Genomic DNA, 23,504 nt, shown 5'->3' with positions numbered 1-23,504 from the left:
TCAATAAGGTTGGAGGAATACAATCGCCAAGTAAAACAAACAGAATTAAATGTAAATTTCCACCATAGAGCTCCCATGTGTTGGTGTATGAACCTTAGGAGAGGAGTAGGCAGGTTAGGTCTAAGAGACTTGTTTTCTTTGGCCAGTAAACAGCTAATCATTTTTTAACTTGGCTCTTGTTTCAGATATCACATTCTATATGACTGCCCTTTTGTTCCCCTCTTTTAAGTCTTTTGAGTTTCATTAATATGCAACAAGGTCTTTTAATTCAATATCATTTTTTTGCTTAGAATAAGAAGGCAATCTACTGTGTAGTATATTAAAGGGAAGCCAAATATTTCTGGTGACAGCTCAACACCTAAGGGTTCAAATCCACCCTACACTAATGCTGGTTATCCTATCCTGTCTCCCTCAAGCCATATGGATTTTTGATTACAGTGCAACCACAGACTTGCATAATAAATCAGTCACTACAGTAAAACAGCAGTAATGACACATTCAGAAGTGTAACTTGTGGCATTCAGCCATCAGTTAGGGGTCTATGGGGAGCTGCAGTACCCCAGGGAGGGAGGGTGGAGCAGACACCATCTCTTCCAGAACAGCCTCACAGGACTGAAGACAGTGAAGCTTGCACTCTCTGTTTTAAGTTAAGCTGACTGACTGTCAACTTGTTAACTGGCATGACTGCAAAAACTGATTTAGAGGTACTCAGCAAAATGACTGTTCAGGAGAAAACTTTCATGATTTACCTCAGGCTGAGAGTACAAGCTCCGGATGTGATAGACTCTTGCAAACTCCTCCAAGGTGCTGGACTGTGGTGAGAAGCTGGTTCTCCTTACCCTCTCCCAGAGCTATACGTTTTCCAGCATGACAGTCTTCCGAGGGGTTTCACTGGGAGAAGTCTCCAGTGCCAGCTATGAAAAGAAGGTGCCAACCGTTTTACAGTTTGCCTTTCTAATGACAATTACCCTTTGATTCTTTTAAGCCCCTGGTTTGCTGACTCCTGGCACCCATACAGATTCAGGTGGGAGGCAGGCCACTGCCCTAACAACAGCACCGCTCACCTGGGACATCATTTGTCCAGACCCACAGTATTATTTTCCAAATTTCATTTCTAATAACCACCCACTAAACAAAAATCAATACATCCACACAAAAATACCCAATACATTTGTATAATACCTTTACCACTCCATCCAGGTTCCATATGGTATTCCAATGACTGGTCTGAATTCGTAGGCTACTACCTAATAGCTTTGCACCTACCACACCTATAAAAAAGAGTAACATGGCTGTAACTAAGCATGTCATATAAGCAGATTGATTAATTCAGACAAAGCACTGTGGATGTCTAAAATGCGACCCAAACACTGTATTTCATTTACAGCTACGTGCCTGTTCTAAAGGCAGATGCTGAAATCTCAGATATGTCATAGCTAAATATGCTAACACTACTGGACTGTTGCATAATAGGTCAAGAGATGCCACAGCATTTCTTGAGACACATCATTAAGTGGTAAGATTTTAGTCAATCATATCACATGGGAAGAAATATGAATATGCAGAACACTTTAAAAAAAATCAGCATTGCAATTGTAGGAGAAATCTACTAAGTTACACATTTAATAAATGGAGAGCTGTCATGATTTACAAGTGTACAGTAGAAACCAAGATATTTAAGAGTTAAAAGAGCAGTTCAAACATCTCAAACTATATTTAGTGTTCATAAAACTTGCTACAGTTCATGGACCTGTTTCTTCCATCAGTTAAATTCATATTACTTTCAAAGAATGACTCCCTTTTCTTAGTTTTAATAACCCTGGTTTTCTGGTAACTGAACTTCCATTGAAACAGAACAGTCTCTAAAAAGTAGACGGGCACAGATACTTATTTGCATTAAAATTTTCATTTTCCCACTTTGCTTCTTTACGCACAGGCTTCTCTTGATTCATTTTTTATTTCACTCTTACTTGGCTCTGTCTGCGTTTTCATTGATTTTTTCTTTTTCCTTTTTTTGCCGTCTCTCTGAAACATAATGAAAACATGCTGCATTAAAGCAGACTTGGAAATAGCATAACAGGATTGCTCATCTCAAATATAAACACATACCTTTTTCTACAGCTATTTGATGCCCTCTCCTTTCTAAAAAAAAAAAAAAAAAAAAAAAAAAATTCCTTTAAAAAACCAAGAATACACATAGAAATAGAGTACTTAAGAGTGGCTGTCACTGTGGTCCAGTACCTTTATTTTAAATTGTAACGTCTGACAACTTTACTGCAGAATTAACTATGTATATACAGAATGTTCATTTATGTGTTTGTTTATTTAATCATACGCACACATATGTATTAGGAGCTACCTGTTAACTGAATATAGCTGCTGCTACAACCCTGTGCCAACAAAAATTATTGCTAAAAAATTAAGTTGACAAGCTCAGAATCTTCACACGGGTTTCTTTAACAAAAAATACAGATGCTTGCAACAAGCTCTTCAGACCAAGTGCATCCTGATAGGTAGGATAGGTAGGAATTACATTTTCAATGCACTATTCCGGAAGTTGACTGCACAACTTGCATTCATAAAGCACAGTATTAGAAAGAACTTTTTAATAGCATTTTGAGTGTTTATAACTTAATGAAAACCAGCCTTTGTTGTGGAGCAAGAACAAAATATTACATTCTACATATATTCATATTTCTTGATTAAAGATAACAAAGTCAGGTTAACATTTGACTATTGTCCTTTTACAATGGTCAGAAGTTTATACCTGAATTTAAGTGAGGTTGCCCAGCCTCTTAGAGATCTGATTCCATACAGGAAAGACAGATGTTGCAAAACGAATCAAGTGATTGCTCTTGACAGAGCAGTCAGGTTGGAATACCAGACAAAAATGCAGCAGGAGAATTTTGGCTTCAACAGCAGTCTCAGATCATTCTAGCTGCAATTACACTTAGCATCAGAAGAAAAGTACACCAATGACAATATTATGGTTGGGGCAAATTTATTTAACCTACTTATACCAACTCTGCATTTGACACTCAGTGTTCTAGTAGACAGCATTTCATTAATCATGTGTATCTGACACCATTGTTGAAGATTCTCAGATGATATCTATTACCAATGCATAAAGTACATTTTACTTTATGGCTCACTACAACTTGGAAAAGAGCAAACTGTCTTTGCTGATGTTACACAGCTATTTCTGCAGTCTAACTTTTGGACAAACCCCAAAAATTTCACAGCACTGAATCCTAATATACTTACAATCAAGTACTAGCTCATTTGGAACTACTGAAAAACATTATCTCAAATAAAGGCACACACAGCTCAGCTAATGTTTGTCAGTCTATCAAAAACGAACCAAAAAGAATTCTCTGAAGAATGACAAAACATTAACAATAGTTTGAATATTGAACATCAGCAACATCTGGTTTTGCTCCCTCTTCTGTTTCTACCACAAGAAAAGGCAAAACCACGCTACCATAACTGCAAAGACTGTTTTCTCTCCCATCTAAATCCAACTCTGGCAGAAGGTGAATGGCGTTTTTGGACTGTGTCAAAGAGGTGAGTAGGGAGGAAGTAAAAATAGCCCCTCTGCCTCATTCACTGAACTTGCTATAGGAATGGACAAGAGCCACTTTTTCTTAAACAGGGTGATCCCCTCAAAAAAATCTGGCATCTAGTAGCTAATCTGCAAGCAGCCAAGTTAAACACCTGCATGCCAGACAAACCAGCTGTCTATGTGTCTCTGCCAACCCATCTGCTCAATACACCTCCTACTAGTGGGTTGAGATCTTTCGGTAAATACACAGTTCAAATACAAGGTTGGTTTTTTTTCCTGTTCTCTAATCTTCCTCAGGACCTCAATTTTCAAAGCACCCATTGATTAACTACAGTGATACTACTACCTTTATTATCACCAGCAGCTGGACATCAGCTCAATCTTACTTGGCTACTGTAGAGTTATAAGTAACACACACACTAAATGAGTTACCATTAAACTGCTGTCACCTTCATCACCCATAGACACACAAACACTGTGTTCCTCAAACTTTTGCCAAAAGAATTGGAAATTTAGGATAAGATGATGTTTTCAAAAAGTTAATCTTTCAAAGGATTCAAGAAGGGATTCTATAAGGGACTTAATAGAAAGTTCTTTTGGCTGTGTCCAGCATTAAGTCAAACAGTACCTCATGAAATGAAAATAAAAGTAGGTTAGCTACTATTGTAGCATACATATATTTCAGACGGGATTGTATAGCTGCTGGACTTCAGGAAGGAAAAGGAAAATGAAAATGTATTGAAGTTGCCTCTCATTTCATCTATAGCAGCTCCACAGTTACACATGCAGCTGTTACTAACAGTATCAGAAGCTGAATTTGTACCCAGGAGAGAAATGCCACCCCATGCTCCCTTCTCAGCACAGAGATTTTCAAATCCATCCTCACAAAATGAACTTTTTCCAGTTAATAACAAGAAATAGGTGTCTTTATTGCTCTACATTAGTGTAACAGCAGCTGCAGAGAACCCCCGGTGAAGTCCCACAGAAACAAACCTTGTGAGAAGTCTCTGTTATCAGGCCTGAATGTGGCCCACCATTTGTTCTAAACACAAAATAGCATTTATTTTCACCTCCTTGCCTAAGGTCCCACTTTCTGCTTAGTTCCCAGGTTAGTTTCTCCATCTGTTTTGGGAAGTATGTCAACATTTGTCTGGATGAAGGGTGTAATTTAAAAAGACTATTTATAATAACTTTCATCTCTTTTACCTCTCATTCCACTCTTTACTGTGTTACTATTTTTGAGCAGGGGTTAAATTTGTACCAAAAGAGCACTGACCAACTTGTGTCTGAAGAGGAATGACTATGCATCCACCTTTGAAATGTTCTAACAGCTTTGCTCTCTCTTTGCTGGGTGCAGGGAAGCTTCTCTCCACAGTGAACTCTTCGTTTACTATTTCTTCAAATAGACTATCTGTCTATTTTCAAACTGGTAAAGCTTAACTAGTGCTACACAGGATGTGTCTGACCAGGGAAGCTAATACAAACCAGCAGGACACTTTCGGCATTGTGTACATTCCCTTTATATGATGTCACTCTTACTGCTGGCTGGGGGGTACAATGCATTTATAAGATTTACTTTTCTAAAATATATAGGCAAAGTACAGAAACTAGTTGAAAATTGTTAATTTCATTATATTTCAACCTATTTTCTGGTGCAAAATACATTAGAAAATGTAAGGTAGAACTACATCCTCACTCCTAGCTAGGAAATGTTTGCTGTAAAGTTTGTGGCTCTCCATGAACTGCAATTTAAATATTAAATTCTACCTTTAATTTTAAATAAACTGATGCCAAAAAGATTTTGGAAGTGCATCATTGTATGACTTAGTTCTACAGTACCTTTGTAAGTATGCACATATCATTGGGTTTCAGTGTAAGGTCTGTTAAGTAAGATAGTATTTTTCTTTGGATGGGATAATCTGGAATAATAACCATATTATCAGGAATTTATTGCAGTCAACTCTTCTACTGGTATGGATTCACATGTCTTTCAGCCTTCCTGATTCAGTTTCTCCAAATAAATGATGGCATGTGGGGAAGGAACACTCACATTTTTCTGAAGGAAGAATTGATATAGTATTTTGAAGTTTTACATGTATTATTTCATCATTGCATCTTCTTCGCAAAGAATGGGATGCATGTTCCATGGATGTGCACCATCTTTCAGAACTATTAAGAGACACTGGATTTTTCCAGAGGCAGAGGAGGAGGAGGAAGGACATTACAATTGCTGGTATAGCTTTTCTTTATAGAATCACTCATGCAAAGTGAACAACGATCCACTGAGCTCAGTATTAGGCAGAAAACTATAGATAAAAGATTGGGGAATTGAGGTTCTTATCCACACAGCTGTTTTTTTGGATGTTCTGGGGTTTTGTTTGTTGTTTGGTTTTTTTGGGGGGGGGGACGGGGATGGTGTCATCTTCATCTTAGAGCTTGGATTCATGAAAGCTGGTGCCTTATTTTGGAACAGCTGCACTATTTCTTACTCTGGCTTCTCCTCTCTCCAAAATCACCCTGCTAAAAAGGGTCACCTCAGGTCCTGCAAGAAATGATGCTGAATGGCTATTTACAACCAACCATGCTCAGAAAAAAGTGGCATCCATTTCATGTTCAGTCTGGCTCTAAATGCTAATGGTTCAGCGGCTGTACCACACATCAACAAGGAAGGACAGCAGCCATTCCAATGTGAGCTGTGCCCCTCATACTAAAATCTGTGCTGACTTTTATATTCCTTTTATGGATATCTAACACTGGATATATAATCCTTTCTTTTCTTCCTCTTATTGTTGTTATTTTTTATTAAAAATATTTGGGGTTAAAAACATACTAATACATTTTATAGGAAATTATTTATGTTAGTGGTATAGAACTGCATTACTTGCTAAACTATGGGTTGATCCCATTAAACTTGAACTGGCAGAACTCTTGAGTAAGGTACTTTTGGCAAGTTCTGTTATCTTTAACTACATGCAAACCAGAGGTAAAAACCAAATTATTTTCAATTTGGACTCAAAAGCAAAACTATACTCTTGAATTCAAATCCAGAGATGTGATTCTAACCTCCTCTCATCCATCATCAAAAATGTGGGATGGAATGGTTCTGAGTAGGAAGATACATCTCAAGTTCCTTTCTATTTTTAAGTAATGTTCACACTATTTGCTACTGTCAGAGTGGCAAGAACTGAAACAGAATATCCACATCAAGGTCAGAGTTCACCCCTCTAACTACTGATTTGTGTGAGGGAACGTGAAGAATTTATTACAGGCTGCAAATTTTTCCATTTCCCTTAATTATTTTCTCTTTGTCAGATACAGTTCTTTGGTGGGTGTTTGTTTTTGCAACCATAGTGATGAGATATATTTGCTGGCTGCAGTCAAAATAATTCCAAACAGTTATCTACTGGCATCATTTTTTATTCAGCAAATCCAGACATTTGCCTGCTTTAGACCCAAAGGGTAGGAATTTGGAGACTATACTCCCAAAATAGCTCTTAAATTATTTTTCTAAATCAGACCAATAGTGGGGTTTTTTTGATACATTCCCACAAAAAATCAAGATCGCTCCTCACACCAACACAGAACTGCATCCATTCAAAATTTTCTTGTTATTCCATTCTTAAGAAAAAAAAAAAAAAGATGATCTCATTTAAATAATAAATATAAATATTCTTCAGAGCAACTTCCTTTATAACATGTATGCAATAAATCACTTTTCCCACAATGCTGCTCTGTTACTACTCCTCTTGGTGTGAAAAACTGTCAGTATATGATTTGACAAACTGCTGACAAAACCAACATGATTTTAGAGCCATATAGGAATCAAACACTCACTGGGAGATCATAGTTATCTGGCAGCAGTGTATTTAAAAGCACATGTGTATATACGTATAAATACACATTGTCTAGTTGACTTTACTGACCTTGGATGTAAGCAATGATTTACAGATCCATACTGCTCACAGCTTTGAAGAATAGAGTTCACCCCCCTGTGATTAGATTGGAGGCTCTGATTATAATTTTTGTTGGAGTTATGAGTGACAATGGGACAGTAACTTTTTCAGCTGCTGAAGTCAAAATCCACCAAGGACTGTGAATCATAGCCCTCAGCAACTGCTGCTCACAGGAAAGTAAAAACTGAACTTTATGGCAGCTTGCTCTGCTACACCAGACTGCAGCTTCTCAGGACAGACACATTGCCTAGCTGGCCACCCCTCCCACTGGCCTGATAGCATCTAGCTAAAGACCAGGCAGAGGCTGGAAGCAGGAATCTCTTTAGTCATGCCAGCATGAATTGGCAGAGCTTGGGATTCCAAGCACGTATTCACATGAGCAGACCTTATTCTCAGAGCTGGAATAGCCCCATTGATTCAGTGTATCCAAAGTAATTGGACTATGAAACAAAAGTAAATTCTATCCCGTTTTCTCTACATCACTTCCTATTGATACGTGGTGCTTTCAATTCTATTTTCAAAGAGAGGTGGCCATGGCTGCAATATAACTAGACTTGCAGTGTAACCAGCCAGCTAATAGTGCTGGGAAGCCTGTGGATTGTGAAGAGTTGAATATGCTGGTAGGAAAGGTAGGAGGTACTTGATTTGGGAAGCCATCAGTGGTTAATATTATTTCAAGTAACTCTGGGCAAGTACACAGCTACTCTGAACTCCAGAACGGTCACAGAGCAAGCAGTTATTTTGCTAACGCTCACTGGCCAGCCCCAGGAGCTGCTCTAAGGCATTATTGGAAGTAGCAGAGGACTAAAGGTTCAATATTTTTTGTCAAATTACGAAATGAGATTGATTGGTGAAAGGAAACTAAGGCATAATCTTGCTCACGTAAACTGGAATCAGCAAAATACTTTTTGTCTCTGGCACACAGTTTGAATCCAATCTGAGGACAGAGACAATTTTAGGGGCTTCAGCCTGTTCCTTGATTGACAGTTTTCCAACATATTCACTTTCCATCATGAAGAACTCATTGTCACAATGACTGTAAGAAACCCTTTGTGCAGGACCGAGTTTAATAATACAGCATTGTAGGAGCAATTTGTTTCCCTTTCATTAATGAAGATGTATAGGACATTAAGTACTAGTCACTGACTTTTCATCATTTCTGTTAGAAGAGATGGCATCTGCTGTTCCCAATTTAAGCAGGAGTTGGGATGACTGTCAGAGCAGTTGATGTCCTCCAGGATGGGTGTTGCTAGTGAGTATTATTGTTTAAAAATAAAAATAGTTTCTAAACAAAATGTTGTGGGAGGATAAAAGTTCAGTTAAAGTTGGGCAGTGGCCAGCTGGGGTTTCATGGAGTAATTGCTAATTGTGTAAGCTCTGCCCAATGCTCTGTTTACCAAGGATGTTTTGCCCATTTTAGCTGAGGTGGGGCTCATTTCCTTAACAGACACAGAACAGAGCTGCAGTCTGCTCTGTATCCTGCTTGACAGAGCATGCTCAGATCCTTAGGCATTCGCAAAAAGTAAAAGTAACTTCCCCTCCTTCCTGCTATATAGTGGGCTCAGATAAAAGGATCAGGATGTCCCTCAGTTCAATATTTACCTTCTCTTACTTGTATATTTCAGAAACATTCAAGGTCAAGTGCAATTCAGTGCTTGCCCCAGTTAATCCTTCCTGTCAGACTTGGTTTAAATGCAGCATTCCCAGTATTCCATTTTGATCATTAGTGCATGCGAGCAGTTAAGAAACTGAATGCACAGCCCCTTCCTCCAGTTTGTTCACTAACTCCTGCTCACAATTAATAACAGTAGAGCAACCCATGTGGTGTGCTGATACTAGCAAAACTCAGTCCTGACTGCAGTCAGAAGAAAACTAAAATTTGTTTATTGCAAAAACTCACTGTGGCTTACAAGCTCTACAGTGGATATGAGTGCATTCATGTAAGTGATTTACCTCTCATAAGAGCCACTAGCTGGAAAACCACAGAGTATAAAAACATTGCTCTGTTTGTTAATGAGCTCTTTTCTCCTTTGTTATAAAATTAGCCCAAGACTGAATCAAATAAAGAAGTCTTTTAAATAACCTAAAACTTAAAGCATGTGGTATCTGATTGAAGGAATGGTTTTAGGATGCACACAATTGTCTGCCAAGAATTCAGAAACAACAGCCACAATACTTCTGCAAATCAGTGCCAGGTCAGAGGATTATAATTATCATTTTACTATGACTATTCTTCTCATGCCACAGTACACTGGTAATTTCTGCTACAGTTGCAGTTAGGGCACCCACTTCTACTTTGCTATCTTGTAAAGGCCACATTCTTAGAAATTTTTCAGATATTGTGAGGTATTTATATAGTGCCATGCTAAATCAGAACACTTGAACTAGTATTCTGAACTCATTACACAGAACTGGGTAGGCACTGGATGGCCCACATGGAACTGTGTAGCTGTATTATATGTAATGGCACTGGAGTTAATTATGTCTGCAACAGCAGTCTTAGCTCTGGATTCCTCAGACTTTGCCAAGTTACATCTAGAACGTGGAAAACTTTGTATGACTCTGTTTGTTTAACAGGAGTATGATCCACATACCTCACCCTTAAAAACAAGGATAAAAGGATTGAGTACACCAGTCTTTCACTTTTAACAATGACACTGCACTTGAGAAGGCAACAGATACCAAATAAAGCAATTCCTTGCACCCTGTCCCAAACCTGAGTCATAGCCCTAGGGATCTCAAGGCCTCTGAATAGTATTTCCTTTGCCTGTTGTCTTTAGCTTATTAGCACACCCATCTGACTGAAGGAGACTGCTACTGATTATGTACCACCTTCAACAGTAAGACAGGGTGGGTCCTGGGGGGAAGGATGTGTGAAGTGCCATGGAACAGAAACTGTGCAGCAAAACTTTAAGCAATATTGTTCCCCCGGGGTTTAGACCCACTGAACTGCATACCAGTGCTTGAGAATGAGGTGCACCTGCTGAAAAGAAGGGACAGCCAATTGGGTAAAATTTGTGGAAAAGCAGAAAAAAATCCTATCTTCCAGGAAAAGCTGCTTGCTGTTGAATTGATGTTCACAGCCTTCAACATAGCCCTGGCAAGTTCTATTTACAGAAAGCGGCATATTTTGTGTTTTGGCCAGGCTCACTGTACATACTGATACTACAAGTTTTGTTTCCACTCTTTCCTATTCCTGCATGCCACACTCCCACAATTCTCTACAGCAGGGTTTGGCTGTTACATTTCGCAAGATTTCATGGACAGTGAAAACTACATGCTTATTATAAAATACTTAAGTCCAGTGCTTCTGGATCATGTTGGAATTATCGAGAATACTCATATTAGCTCCACAGCAGGCTTCTGTGATGCTGCCCAAAGCCCATCTGACTTCGTGCAAATGCGCTCTGTGTTTGTTCTGAACATGTAACACGAACGTATCTGGAATCTCAGCTGCACAGTGTCCCTGCTTAATCTACTGAACATCCATAAGTCCTGGACAAATGTAGAAAAGGCTCAAATTCCTTCAGCAAACAAATTTCCAGATGGAAAAAGAAGACATACATAGGGAAATCAGACCAATCAGACCCCTTAATTCAGAGATTCCTTGCAATCCCAGTGCTCTCCCTTATCAAGAAGGACGTGGGCACACATCCTCCCCTTTTTCTATGCCAGCCTTCTGATCCTTCAATACAGAAGTCAGTGTTTCAAAGGTATAATGTGACACACACAAAAATGCCGTTAAGCTGAAGAAAAGACCTTGCCTAATTAGCTTGGCACTTATTTAAAAAGAATGTTTACTATAAACAGGACAAACAAGAAGCACACATACCAACCCAAAGCATCCCCTGATGCTCTTCTGCTACCTTTTCCTTTCCCTTTAGCAACAGAGTATTTTCCAGTTATCTGAATTAACACTTCTATTTCCCTCATCAACAACAACAAAAAATAAATAAGAGCTATATCTCATGGTGCAGTTTCACAAGAATCTGAGCAAAACAAAAAAAAGGGGAAAGATTCTGTTTCCATTCTCTCTTATGCCATTCCTCCCTTCTCTGCCATGGTCCCACCCTTGCCCCTTGAACCAACCATGGCACTAATCAAATATTTGCATGAAACAATTTGGTTTATGAACTCAAGAAAATCTTGCCCTTTTTTATGCTGGGTGAACAGGTTGAAGTGGTTCACAGAGGAGTCTGTCAAGGGCTAGACCAGACGCAGAGTAAGCACTGGGTGTGGTTAGCTGGGTGCAAAGGAACAAGATTATGCTTTCAGCAGTGGTAAACTACTAGATCAGTTCACCTCGCCTCATGGAACCACAAACTTAGAGGTTTACCTCTAACTAGCCATGTGGATAATCCACTTAACCCAGTGTCTTTACAGGGACTATGGGGAAAGAATGTGCTTGGCCAACAGGATCGGACTGCTGTATGGGCCCACAGAATTTACCAGCAATTCAGAACTCCCTTCTCTGCCACTGAAGGAGAACATCTTGATAGCACCTCTTGTCCAGATACTGAGACATGGCTGCATTTACATTGGAAACATCAGGGAGACTGCTCCTTTGGTAAATACCTAAAAGGAGAAGGAGAAAGAAGGAAGGAACCAAATGAGAAACTAAGTGCATCTACTTTTCTCTGCTTGCTTTCTCTTTTTGTTCATCTTTAATTTACATTTCAGCATTGTAGGTGGTAACAATGAAACAAATTTACTTCAAATAAATTGTAAAAGGATTACTTCAGCTTTTCAATTCTCAATAGCAAGAACAAAACAAAAAATAGCCCTATTTAGTAAAACATGTCCAGTTTAGAGTAATACATTACTGAACAGCTATTCTCTGGTTCTCCCACTCCATTCAGCTGTCTCTCCCCAAAACAGGCAATAACTAAAATACACAGAGATGGCCATAGAAAAAACTATTACTACTTCATGTTCTTTGGGGGTGAATAATAGCTGAAATTATAATTAAAAACCAGGAAATAGATGTTCTCCTGGCATCTGGGTGAATCAGCGCACACCCAAGAACACCACAGCACATAATCTCCACACTATACTGGTTTTGTTGATCTTTCATGTTTGTTTCACTCTATGCCATACACGAGGCACACGACCCATAGGAATTCCACTGAGCCATTTTCAGATAGTCATGTTAATGTGTAGTATATAACATTGCAGAAGGACTCATTTCCAAACAAATGTGCTTTTAAAAGTATTAAGGAGCACAGCATCCCAGAAAAGAGAGTAATTTCTTTTGTATGCTAACAAAATCTCACTTAATTGTGTTTGAGGTGTTTTTGGTTTTTTGGTTTTTCTTTTTTTTTTAACATAGACTCACATTTACCTCAGGAAATCCTTTCAGGTGTCAGCAATTCATGTATTTTAGTCAAATGGAAAGCGAAACTGTCTCCCCAAACTTTATTGAAATCAAAATACATGGAAATAGAAGATTACCTTTCAGCAGAATTTAGGAGGAAATTCTGCTTTTGGCCATAGCCATATAATATATTAGTACAAAGTCAGATTTAGTTTATTATGAAATGTCAGGGCAAGTCTTAATGTTTCTAATACCACTTTTGCTACCTGTGGTTTATACAGAATAACAGCAGTTATAGGCCAGTACACATTGCTAACTGCCTTATTCCTAAAGCTTATAATTTCTAAAATTATGTTCCATAATTAAACAAAACAATACTATAATATAAGAGCATTAGTTTTAATGAAAACCAGTTCTGTGTCAGTCTTCAGCTTAATTTGCTCTTCACAGACCCCAGAAATAAAGGGATTAACCGTTGCAAATCCTTCTAGTACTTTACATTTAATCACAAGCAATTTATGGTAATTTATTCCACATGTCTGATACCACTGACAAAATTTGCAAATAAAGCTTGCTGATGCCTCCAGGAAGTGAGCTGTTCATTATGTTCTAATATTAGCAGCAGACTACAGCAATGCAACATGTAACATTCATTCCATAGCCCCAAACGTTGTGAGCCATCACTTTATGCACGTACAAAACAAACGAGTGTCTGATAGTGATTGGGCTGAGGATATCTGTCACACAAGTACTGAAAGACTATCAAGAACTGAAAAAGAAACTTTGCTGATGTTTCAGCCCAATAGTAGAGGAGTATCAGTATTAATTTGCTGCTTTTTTCATAATTGAAGGAGGTCTCAGAGAAAGTACTTTTAACTACGGCATATGTTTTCCCTTCTTGATATTGCACACACCCACAGCTCTGGGGTTTTTCCTTTTTTTTTTTTTTTTTTTTTTTTAAATCAGGTAGATTTTTGAAAAGCAAAGCTTTCTTTTTAAACCCAGATGCTGTAATAGAGGGGTTGATTTCTAGGGTACTGTCACCAATGACTGGGTGACATATCCCTTGTATGGCAACCATGGGTTCATAGCTCCTGCTGAATTTGACGGCAGTGAGATACTATGGACTCACTGATTAGCTCTATCCTGACTCTGGATGAGGCCAGGGCACCTGGCTCTCCTTCAGTTTACAGTTCAGAATTAACCAGGAAAGCTCCTATTGGCACACTCAACTTCTAATCTGGGAAAAGAAAATACTGTCTGGCAAGCTTGCAAGGCTGCTGACCCTGGTGTGCTGGAACAACGCAAATCATGCTGCTCTGTGCTGCATCCTGAGCTAATCAGTCTTTCCTCAGCTTGCACAAATCCTTTGAAACTGGTTTGTGTGAAGAGGAACCTGCATAAGAGATCTACCGTGTCTCCTCATCATTCTATGTCCAGCTTTAGGTATATAAATTCGACATTCTGATGTGATATTTTTTTTTTTCTGAGATGTTTTTTTGCTTCTGTGTGAAAGCATAACATGGAAGTGGGCACAGCACTTTTGGGAGCTTTCAGGTTCCATTAGGCAAACTAGCACTCACTAGGAAATAGTGGCATGAAAATGCCCATCTAGCAGCTACCTCAATGGCCTCTAGTTCTTTTCAGCAGACAAAATACAGTGAAGTGAGTATTTTGACTGCAGAGAGAAGCCAGGTTGGCATTTATACTTGGCTCTTAATTAAGCTGATAAATTAATGGCTATTTTTCCTTTGTCCATATTTTTGAAAGAGTTTCAAGGTTGGCTTTTTCTTCTTCCTGCTAGAAGAACTTGTTCGCTATCTACCTAACCATATCTCTTCCCTGAAGGCTGCAAATCTAATTATGAGAGGACTAAAAGAATTGAATAATTTCCCAGTAGCACCATGTCTTCAGTCACCATGTATATGTCATTAAGTTATGGTTAGTTTTCTTAGCTTGCTGTCTTTTTAAACCCATATTCTGGCCTGCAGACACCAGCAGTGGGAAGCACCAATAGGTGTCTAGGCACAAAAAGTACTATTGACCTTGAAATTTGGATTACTAATTCACTTCCAGTCCTTGTTGCAAGCATCTTTTTTCAGATGATATAACACCTTGCCATATGAGGTGGTAGGATCCAAGCTGGCAAAACTCAAAGAAATCCTGTGTAATTAAAATGTCTTCAATCATTAATAAATAAATCAGTTTCTTCTTGAAACTAAGTTAAAACCGCAAAGCAGGTTTAAAAGGCTAGAAATACTTGTGCCACTGGGTAACAAAACATGAATTCTGAAAAAATAAAAAGATAAATTCAGTTTTCTTTTTTACAATGATGGCAAACAGAAAAACACAGAGAGTCATGGAGGCCTTGGTTTCTCCACAGTAATTCTTATTAACATAAATTTATAACAATACGTATGTGAAAACCAAATTTTTAAAAAAGATCCCCCAAGTAACATTCAATCACACTGGAGTTTTCAGACATTTAGTTGACCTGTGCATGGCTCAGGTGTGATTCTGGGCAATCTGTTGATTTCCCCATTCCAGGACATTCATTTCAGAATTTCACTTTTTTCATGTTGCTGTCATCTGTCACCCAGAGGGGTTTGGCCACTTCAGTTATTTCTGCAGAAGCCAAACCGAAGAGGCAGAATGTTGATAATAATACAGCACTGCCAGGAAATAGTCATGAACGGTAAATTCAAGGCTATACTAGAAAAGAACTGTAAGCAGATTTCAGATGAATAGTTTTAATGAAAATAGATGGCATATCCTAAGTATTTCAGTTAGTACTCAGAGACATGCCATGTCACTGCTGGTGTTCTGACACAAACAGATTACACACCCAGATTAATCTTGGGAACAAGATTTAAAATAATCACTAATTTTCTTTAGACGTAAGAAAGAATGCCAGCCCCTTAAGACCTGGTTGGTATGCCATATCCATATGATTCATTTGGCTTTGAAAACCAGAAGCATTGTTACACATCTGGTTGGGGAATATTACAGCTTAATAGATCTGAATGTGGTGGGTAGAAATAGAAGTTTCTGTAGCCCCTGCAATCGGATTAGGTAGCATTTTATTTAAGTTTTAAAAATAAAATTCCTGCTATTTTTGTCACCAGGGAAAGTTCTCAGACATGTAAATCACTAAAACTGCCCCACATGTTTCAGTAGAATTCATGCCATGTTTACAAGCAAATATAAAATAAGGAAATCCTTCCCAGATACAAAAGCTCTTACTGCCTATTGTTTTTCCCAGATTTAAGCATAATTTCCTGTTATATACCAGAGTTTTTAACATTAATCCACTACTGACATGTCATTTTTATGGGCATTTTCAAGAGTTCAAATGATAGCATGTTGATCATTTTAGCAATACTTAGTTCTCAATCAGCTCTTGTTTTCTCTGAAATCCAAAATATCCAACAGAAGTTACATGAGCACACACACCATTCTGTCATATGAATGATGATCTTTGAACACATTTCAGGAAAAAGTGTGTGCTATTCTAAACAGCTTTAAAAATAGCTTCTGTGCAGACAGATTGATTTCTGCATAGTGGTATTTTGTTCTCTTCTGTCTGTTTAAATGAATCACCTTTACACCATAAAATGTAAAGGAAAATAGAATGATGAGTACGGGAATGAGTGGTATGTATGGGAATCTCAAGGATGACACAGTTCCATTGTGTCTTTGCAGTGTTAATCTTTCCGGCTGTAAAATTACAAAACATTTAAGTCCAGGATTTTAGGGCAGGTTCGGTATGTGCTTTCCTGAATCTATTGCTGGGTGGGAGACTCAGAAATTTTTCTACTGGACACTTTCTGCTAAAGAGCAAATGCATGTCCAATCCAAGTTTGCAGTAACAGATGTAGCTGTTGCTTTTCTACCAGAAAGCACTAATGCAGAGGTTTGAAGTAATTCTCAGAATAAAAGATAAAAATAGAATTGAATAATTGCCAGTTTGTCAACATACATTATGTCTACATTAGCAAGTAATTTGGGCACAATGGGAATGGATCAGTACACCAAAACAATTTGTTCTCAGGCCTTTATGCTTACATAATCTACTTTTCTAGGGTTTCACTTTGGACTAGATTTAGTCTGGTTCCCAGATTAAATGTCTCCCACACATATGGTTTTACATCAGCCATAGGATCAGTCATTGGTACAGACTGCAATGTTCCCATCAGGGCTTAGAGCAAATGAGGTGCAAACCTAGAGTGAAGTTTTTTGTTTAATTTTCTCCAAGAAGAGTTTACCTCAAACGTGCCAAACCTATTCTGCAAACCAATCCAATACACTGGGATTTGCCCCCCCAAATTGCTATGTCTTCAAACCAAAATGCTAATGTAGATAACTCTCTTCTTAAACCCCTTTGCTCTCACACACTATATCATCACCTAATGGCAGTTTCCAGACATTTGATTTTCACTCAAAAACCTGTGTCAGTTAATCTCTTATCACATCCTCTCCCACAAGGCGCTCTCACAGCTGGCACCTCCATCTTCTCCAGTAACCCACTTCCTGGGCAGTAGGAAACCCCAGGAATGGGGGTCCTTGCTTGACAGGTCTCTTGCTATAACTTGGCTAGTCCTTGCCAACCCTTGCAAGAAGCTCCCTTCAAGGGTTCCAGGTCAAAGGATGACCACTTGCTTGTACTTTTTCAATCTAAATTTTTTTTTTAAATATAAAAAATAAATTGCTGTGCAGCTTTATAAAATTTGTGCCCTTATAATATGATGGAAGATGGAAGGTAAACAGCCATTTCTTGAAATTGATTTATTCAGAACTCTCTGTGGCTTCACCTTCCCAAATGAATTAGCAGCTGCTTTAAGTTCATGGCAGTATAACATTAGAAGCCAAGTCCTCTTTTAACACAAGCAGAAAAGGCAACAAAGTTTCTTCCACAACATTGTTCCCTGAGACTCCAGTCCTGGCCTAATGGGATTGTACCTCCTAATCCATTCTCTCCAGGTTCACTGAGATTATCATCAAGAATGCAGGAACTGATAGTGTTTGTTGCAATGTTCCTCTCTGGGAAGTGGACTGTTCACAGCAACTCATTTTACAAAGCCCACAAATTAACATGATATCAGCCTGAATTCTGGCTTTGGACTGGACCCAAATCTGAACTAATGACCATGCAAAGACTACAAAACAATCACAAGGAACTGAATGGCACATGGAATTGGTATTTGAACCACGTAGTCTGCTGTCAATCCTAGAAATCACTTTGGTTTTAGAAATGGCCGCATATTACAATTCGCTGGCCCAACTGTCACTCTAGCACTTGTGTCAACTGGATTTTGTGTAATTACAAACACTAGCAGGATAATAGCCCTACTGTCTAGCTCATAAATTAGTTAGTCTACAGCAACTTTATTCCAAAAGCTGGAAGAAAAATACAGAAGGTACAGGTAGGACTGGAACTGGTTGATAGATATACAACTAGTGGATGAACTATACTTCATGCCCCTACATGAAAAAACCAATGGACAAAATACTTACAGTAATGTACCTGGAGGGTTTAACAGAAGATATTGCTTGCACTAAACTTATTTTATTATCACTAAAACCAGCTGAGAATGCTCAACAATCCTAGAGTAAAATGATCTGCAGAAAGGAGAGGCCTGTTAGTGAATTACTGCAGGGAAAGCTCAGAGGCTTACAGAAGTTTTACCAAAACTTAACAAGATCATGGGTTTTAAAACTCTTAGATTGTTCAGTGCTCATGCATATCAAAGGGTCACTGACAACCAGCATTTTCGAACTAACTTAAAAACCAAGCAAATGAAATTACTTATATTCCCTTCCTCTGCATCTTTGAGAATGTATGGTTTTGACATTACAAGTGAAAATTTAAATAGAAAAACAGAAAGGTGTAACATAATTCAGAGTCTGCAAGCCTTCTATTTTTGTTCTTACTTTTCTGAATGCTCAGGTCTACTCAGCTCTTCACAAAAGGACACCTTAAGAATGAAATGTTTTTCCACAACAAGAAAAGGCTGAAGATGCTGTACTCATGAGTACAAGAAACCAAACTCCACATAAAAAATGACTTAACGTAACAGTAACATATGATTTCAGTGTCAGCAGATATAAAGATAAGTGAATGAACTGAAAAGTACACATAGAAATTGCATGAACTAACTCAGTTCTGCTTTTCAGAGACTTGAAACAAATGTTCATTCCACAAATTTGCAAGGCTAGAAGCTTTAAAGATATTTATGCTCACTTCTTATTTGGCTAGTATTCCTTCACTGCTTGTGAGCTCACTGACTACTTCAACACAGCATAAGACTCTAGGTACTTTCACAAAATAAAATGTCACATTTAAAGCAATACGCTGAATAAAGAAAACATAACATGTTGATTACCCATAGCCCCACTTTCTAAGAATCATTGAATACAGTGAATGAGTTATCACTTTTGAGGGAGAAAAAAGTTGGAGGGATGCAGGGTGAATAAACAGGCTTGTTTTTTTATTCTAAAGATGGTGTTACCACATCAGACTGATTTGAGATATGAAACAAAAACTTCCACATACCTCATACCTTTTTCATTACCCACCTTGCCAACCTCAATGAAGCTGAAGCTGGTGCAAACTGAGAGGAGACTGTGCAACTGCACGTGCTTTACTAGCTTATAGAGGGTTTAAAAGACAGAGTAAAAATATTCACAGGCAAAGAAGCTTTATCTACAGTGGACCTCCTACCAGGAACTGCCCTGGTATTAACAATGATGGGAAACATTTGCCCATAATGACTGCCGAACAAAACTACCAGTTATCCATTGAAGACAATGGCATATTGAATATCTGCATTGCTAGCTACTCAGCACAACTTGTTTTTCATTTGAACATACAACAAGGAATTAAAATCACCACAGATGGATGCTGCTTCGTTTTTGTGTAGAATTTATTATATATTCTGTTCTCTTTGTCACAATATTGAAGGAGGAGGTATTGTTAATGTAATTTAATCACTGTCCCCAGTAAAAATGAGTCTAATTAGGGTGAAACAGTATTTTATTCACTGAGAAAACAGGCATCCATCCTAAATTCCTTTCAGTGACTAAGGCATGATGACACATTTGGCATTAATTACATAGTGGTGCTATAACACTTATTTGCAGGACCGACTGCCACTAAAAAATATTTTCCTACTCCTACCTTCAGCAAATCTCTAGAAATAATCAGTGTAACCTGCAGCACAAATCAATTTCCAAGGACCAGAGTGCTTTGGAATATCTACTGTTACAAAAAAGCACCAAGGCATTATTTGCTTTTGACCACATTGAGAAAAATCATTCTGTCTCACTGCCTCCTCTTCCTTCCTGAAATCCTTGCCTTGTTCTCCAGTGTATCCACAAGGTTGCTGGAATTATCATTTGCTTTGCCTGACACTCATCATATTTCATCTCCTCCTCGAATCTCATTTACAGGTTCCAACTTCCCTTTCCAAACTTCCTGTCTTTACTCTTCATGTCCATACAACATCTCTCATCGCTCCAGTGCCTGCTTTGCCTCTAGACCTTTGTGCTGTCTAGACAGTTGAGGTAAAAAACACATTTCAGTACTTTTTTCAGAAAATATACAAATATATTATTCAGGATACTACCATGTCAAAGCCTGGGGATTAGGACAACACAGGAATACATGAAAATAACACGTTATTGAAAACAATGGTAAGACCACTACAAGATTCTGTCTGCTAACAGCAAGCTGTTTCTAGTGACAAGCATGAAAACACTAAAGATAAGACTCTGGACAATAAAAATTACAATAACGATGACGTTTTTTAATTTCAGTGGTTCGAATTGCCTTTTTTTTCTTTTTGTTCTAATGACTGGTATAAGCATATAAGCAATGTTACTCCAGCTATAACACAAAACATCTGGACAGCTCCAGGTACCACTTAGACATCCTGTACTGAAATGCCTATCTTAAATCATTAATGATTATGAACTATACTGGAAAAAAACTGCTCTTAAAATCTTTCTTCTCAGAAGTTCACTTCTCTTTCCAAGCCTGCAAGTAATCCTAACAAAGCAAATGGTATTATAGAAGTGAATTTATTATACCTGACCAAAAAATGCTAAAAATTTATCAGCCTCTCTCAACAATTGTTGTAATAATTGCCAAAAAAATCAGCAAAGTCTATGTTTTCACGTGCCTCCCAGGGATAATATGTGTTATCCAATGTACCCAATACCCTGTTTTTGTCTCAGATGTGAGGAAGGCTGAAGCTCCAGCTGCAAGTTTTTACAGCTATAAAAGCTGACCTCATAATGTAAAGATGACAATCCAGACTTGGTACTCTATGCTGCCCGACCTCACTTTGAAAACATCAGAATGGATGAATGCTAAGAGAACACTCACCGGAGTTTGGTAGCTTGGTCTGTGGTCCCCAAACTCCTGGAGTTTTCCATATGTATAACATTTCCTCCCTATTTTCCAACTTGGTAATTTTTGGGCTATAAAAACTATTTCCCCACTCTGAAAGATTACACATCTCACTGGTATGTTATTGTTAGAGGAAGACACAATAAAGGAGGACATGTTATGAAATACATAGGGGAAAAGGTTGGGTAGAGATAGAAAGGGAAAAGAACACTGAGAACAGAACTAAAGTGACGTATTTATTAGTGAGAAAGGAAAAACTAAGGGAATGATTAAAATATTATTTACATATTTATATTTCCATAGGCAACTGAAAACTTGTTTATAGCTGCAGCTATGTATAATAGAGTGATGTGAGGCATTGCTGAAGAGTTATTACTGACTGTTTTTATCACTTAACTTACTGAGAAGGCAGAGAATTTCTATTAGCTGGAGAGCCTTCAAGACCTATTGGGACTCTGCATTCTTGAGCATTGACATTCAAAGTTCATGATCAACTTATATCAGGTAGCTGCCAACCCTACCTCAATTTCTCTACCTGTAAAGAACAAATAGCTGCCTTCCTGAGCTGTTGAAGTTCCTGTAGCTAATCTTGAGCATGCTTTGAAGTAAACACAGCTATGCACTGTAAGCAGATTATGATTAGATTTATCTGTCATTAAAGTGAGAAGGGTATCATAGTGTAGTTAAATATCTTCTTTACTACTTCTGGAAGAAAAATGTAGTTTAATTTTTGACAAATTTGATAGCCTTTGCTAGGATTACCATTTCACCAGCTGGACATAGACTAACAAAGGAATAAACTAAATGAGTGACTGGTCCATGCAAGGATGTGTGAAACAATGAAAATAGTGAACCTTAGTAGTAAATTAAGCATGCTAAGTTGGCATGCAAATATAAACCTTTTACAGGAGCAACAGAAGTTATTAAAGCAACAAAGCTATCCTCCAGCTTTCCAAGTTTAACTAGAATCATGCGGGATTCCTAACAACACAAAATACAACATGCAAAAAAAATTAAGAAGTAACAGATGCTGCCAGGCTTCCAGAATATTTTCCTGCTGATGGGAACAGAATCATCCCTCATGATTTTACAGACTGAAGCTCATTACTTTGATCAGCTTCTGCTAAAAGTTTACAATGGCCAGGGTTACTCCTAACAACTTCTTTTGCAGGTCTTGGTTTTGCATTTCCTGGGTATACACAGAAAGAAGAATCAGACACACTCTACGTTGCAACCATTTCTTCTTTCAGATACATGTTTATTCAGTTTGTTTGCTTTCTTCTTTATTTTTTTTTCCCTTGGCAAAACTTCACAAACATTTTTGAAGAAGAAAAACAGATTTAAAAATCATTATTATAAGTCAGTGCAGACTGTATAATAGAAAGACTTCTACTGAAAGTAGGAAAGCATGTAATCTTGTTATGAAAAAAACTAGCCAAACTCCACCCAGCCATGGGATGTACCTGCAACTTGTGAAAGGCCACACCTAATTTCCACAACTCATTGTCGCTTTTAGTCACTTTCATACTTCATAATATGCAAGATGCAGCCAGCAGAAGACGCTTGCTACAGAAATAATGTTACAAATACACTCCCAAATGGGATGTATTTATATAAAATACGTAAGAAACCACAAGATTTTCAATATACCTTTCAGAACAGATTAAGGCACTGCCCTTCAATTTTATTGTGGTCTACATTTTAGACAGGGTATAACAAATAAGCATGAGAGAGAGGAAAAGAGAGAACTGGTTACACAAAATAATGGACAAAATAACGAGAATATGTATGATACTCAGTAAGTACCTGCAGGAATTCAGATCAGCAAAAATACCTGTAACAGTAGAGTCTCATCTGAAGTGCCTATGAACTCTCAAGGGACTAAGCAGCCTTGACAGATTCCATGAAATAGAGGATTAGGAAAAAGAAACAAAATTAATGAAGAAAACTTGAGAGGTAGCAAAGGTAAATAAAATGGAATTTGAGAGGGGCAGAACAATGGAAGAAAAGAGAACAGCAGAGGGAAACAAAAATGTTTATTCTAAAGCTTCCTTCTCTGTCATGATAACACTACTGCATTCCTTATCAACCAGAACCACATGGTCAGATTTGATTTTTTCTTCATGCCCTGAGTCTGAAAGAATCAGAAGAATGCCACTTATTCCTCATCCAGCCACTAAGAGGCAAACTTTTCTTTTTCCTTACTGCCAGTGTTCAGATCCAGCTGGTCTCCCAAGGTTAATTCACCTTTCTCCTCTCTGAATT

General features: G+C 38.0%; 1 long non-coding RNA gene across 2 annotated transcripts in view; it reads right to left on the bottom strand.

Annotated features, from left to right (window-relative positions):
• Positions 1–12,083, bottom strand: part of LOC115341583 — a 47,072-nt gene extending 34,989 nt beyond the window's left edge. For both annotated transcript variants that reach the window (XR_003923446.1, XR_003923447.1), the window contains exons 1-3: positions 11,965–12,083; positions 1,183–1,271; positions 750–914 (exon numbers count right to left, since the gene is read on the bottom strand). This is a non-coding gene — a long non-coding RNA (uncharacterized LOC115341583). The remainder of the gene's footprint in view (positions 1–749; positions 915–1,182; positions 1,272–11,964) is intronic.
• Positions 12,084–23,504: the final 11,421 nt, after the last annotated feature.

This window comes from Aquila chrysaetos, chromosome 5, assembly GCF_900496995.4.
Source record: "Aquila chrysaetos chrysaetos chromosome 5, bAquChr1.4, whole genome shotgun sequence".
Classification (NCBI taxonomy): domain Eukaryota; kingdom Metazoa; phylum Chordata; class Aves; order Accipitriformes; family Accipitridae; genus Aquila; species Aquila chrysaetos.
This window is presented reverse-complemented; position numbering and strand designations above follow the sequence as displayed.